We start from the raw sequence: 3,143 nt of genomic DNA on the forward strand, positions 1-3,143 counted from the left end.
TAGACAATGAAATGCTATGGTCGTCGCTGAAGGACGATGATAGACTGATTGGAGATGTGGTGGTTGGAAATGGGGTAGAAAAAAGAATGGATGCCTCAATGGAAGAGAAGGTGAATCACTTTTGTATGTTGCACCATGCCTCTATGGAGACGTGGCTTGCCAAGTACCAGATCGCTAGGCAAGATCGAGAGGAAGCACTATCGTATTGCTGTGCATTCGAGGTGTGAAATTCACCCAAAAGTTGTGTGTGTGGGATTTGATACTTTGTACATATCTAGTTGTTGTGTTTATACTTTTGTTCTGCGTGGAAGAGGGTTTGGAGCAAGAGGAACTTATCAATAATGCTCTAATTGGCATGCCTTGCCAAGTGGTCAGTCAACCTAGACGAGGAGGTTTTGATCAACAGTTCACAGGAGTTTCGCATTATGCTCAATGGAGAATCAGGGTGATAAGTATGAGTATCTGTGGGAATCCCAAGACTTCTTTGAGAAGATGAAGAGGGGCAAGTGGTTGCAGAAGAACTTGCTCACCGACTTGGTCGAGAGAAATGCTGGCGTGTAAACTGGCCAGCCAAGAGCGATGGATTCAAGTGTAAGAATGCACTTGAGGTGTTGCAAATTCATGGAAAAGAGCCTTTATGGAGGATTTCTATGAGGCCCGATTTGCTCAAGTTGATGGGCACATTGTTGGCTTGTTTGGTGTATTTGATGGTCATGGAGGTTCTCGTGCTGCAGATTATGTGCAAAAGAACCTTTTCGAAAATCTGATTAAACATCCTAAGTTTATTCCTGATACAAGAAGTGCAATAGTTGAAACAAATCAGCAAACGGACTCAGAGTATTTGAAAGCTAAAAATAGTCAGCACAGAGATGCTGGCTCAACGGCATCAACTGCTGTTTTGGTGGGTGACCGTCTCCTTGTTGCCAATGTGGGTGATTCAAGAACAGTTATTTGTAGGGCTGGTAAAGTGAAGATGCAAAATGTAGCTATGGATTTTCAAGTTTAAGGGGGAGAAAAGCCAATTTGGGGGCCGCTTTTTTAGTCTGAAGGGAGAAGAGGGATCAAAGAATTGTCAGAAGGCAGCTTTGCTGGTGGGAAGGAGGGAGGCTTTTTGATCGAGTCGCGCTATCTTTCTAGCCACAACCTGCTGTAGCATTCACTCGAGGAGCAACTCCTCCTGCTGACGGGAAAGGAGGGCGAGAAAAGGAAGAAAGAAAAAGGACTCCCCTTGGACTATCCTTCTTTAGTTGCCGCTCTGTATCACCGAAGAAACGTGATGCCGAGACCTTGGCTATTTTGCGAGTTTTCCTCCCAAAGGCTCTTATTTAATTGGCTTCTCAGCTGCTCATCCTGGCTATGGCATTTCAGAGCCTTCAAGCAGGGTTGACGATGGTAGAATTGTGTATGATGCAAGGTTGTCTTATGGCTGACCTGTTTAAGAAGCAGGGTTGGCTCAGAGTAATGATATAATAAGCCTTTGTTTGGACAGAGGTGATTAACTATCTTCTGTTTCGGCTGTATTTATGGGTCTGCATTTACTTGCATACAAGTAAGTTCTAAGTGCTTGATAGAGTGGGCAAATTGGAAGCTCTCTATTGGCGTGTTCAGAGCAGTCACTTCAAGTTTGGGGCTTGCTTGAGCCTACTGGCAGGCAGAGGGCTGATCACTGCTAACTATGGTGGTTGTGAGAAGGATGATAACGATGAGGATGAAGATGATGAAGACGACGAAGAGGAGCAAGAAGATGGAAATGAGTAGCATGAGGCCAGTGGCTCCTCTGGCTCTGTAGCAGACTTTGATTCTGAGACTGATCGCAGTAAACCCCCAGAAGAAATTTTGAACTTAATTTCTATCTCTGCTTCAATTCCTGTTTGAATATTATTCATTGATGATCTTGAAACTGAATCCACGAGTCCTTATTTCTATGGCAAAGAGAGCATTGTTATCACTACATGTGGCAGTAATTAGCATTGACATCATTGATCTGTGATTAGAGAAAGGAGAGAAGCACAAAATCGACTGTTAGAGGACATCCTGCAACCATACAGCAGAAGAGCTTAATCAAGTTGACCCATGAAGTCGATCAGTATGATTTCTTACAGACTTTGGAAGAGCAACAGCAATGAATAATTCTGAACCACAAGGTCCTCCGTGGACACGACTTTGCTTTCGAAAACCCTTCGACAGCGCGAGCTGAATTCTGACGTAGTATGCGTCATCGACCAAATCGATATCTCAAAGGCATGGAGGATATGCCACGGTTTATGTCAACGCGATGGTTGCATGGAACCTTGATCGCAGCGTCTCCCGAAGGGACAGAGATCTCAATGGAGGAGTGGCAATTCTTGAGGGGATGTAGTCCAAAGGAGGTGAGGGGTTTAGAATCTGTCGTATCTAAATTTTATATAAGACATCTAATTTGAGTGTTTCAATGTACAGTACAAAATATATAGTGCAGCATGGTCGCGCGGACGGTATTTTTGTGTGGAGCGTATTGACAAAATGCGCTCCACAATGGACTGTGGTGTCATGGCAAGGTTCGAGCAAGAGAGCCGGTGACGAGCAACGGATCCGAACACGGTTGTGGATGAGATGGAGTATTTTGGGAACTTGCAAAGTATTGTTATGGCAGATTACCGTAGCTTCTTCATGATAATATTCGATGTGCAGTGGTTCAAAGTGGTACTTGGAGGAGCTGGAGCAACAGTTCGACGAGGTCCATCCAGATTTCTCGAAATAGATTCTGAAAAAAAATGGACGGATTTGCGCGACACCTTTGTGTTGCCGGCCCATTGTGAGCAGGTGCATGGACTCATTTGCTTGCTAATTGTATTACGACATGGTTTATGTCACAATGGTTTGAACTCTCTTGTACGTGTTTGTGAACAGGTAATCTTCTATCCAAACCCCCGACAACCTTGATGGTGGTATGTTATACCTTCAACTCCCCAAAGTGCGAGAGTATATGATCAAAGCGATGTTCCGAGTATAGATGAAGATAATATGCAAATAGAGGGGTCAATATTGCAAGGGGTGGAGGCCGTCGAAAGCTTGGAGCCAGCATCGGCTAACAATGATGGAAATACAGGAGTCCAAGAATTCTTCGAGAACGAGGCGGACTCATTCTTTTGTGGTGACATGTC

At 44.4% G+C, this 3,143-nt stretch overlaps 1 pseudogene; it reads left to right on the forward strand.

Annotated features, from left to right (window-relative positions):
• Positions 1-637: 637 nt before the first annotated feature.
• On the forward strand, positions 638-1,758 carry LOC148013125 (putative protein phosphatase 2C 59 pseudogene; annotated as a pseudogene).
• The last annotated feature ends 1,385 nt before the right edge of the window (positions 1,759-3,143 follow it).

Source organism: Lygodium microphyllum, chromosome 26, assembly GCF_053477565.2.
Source record: "Lygodium microphyllum isolate KBCC chromosome 26, Lygodium_microphyllum_v1.1.10, whole genome shotgun sequence".
NCBI classification, from domain to species: domain Eukaryota; kingdom Viridiplantae; phylum Streptophyta; class Polypodiopsida; order Schizaeales; family Lygodiaceae; genus Lygodium; species Lygodium microphyllum.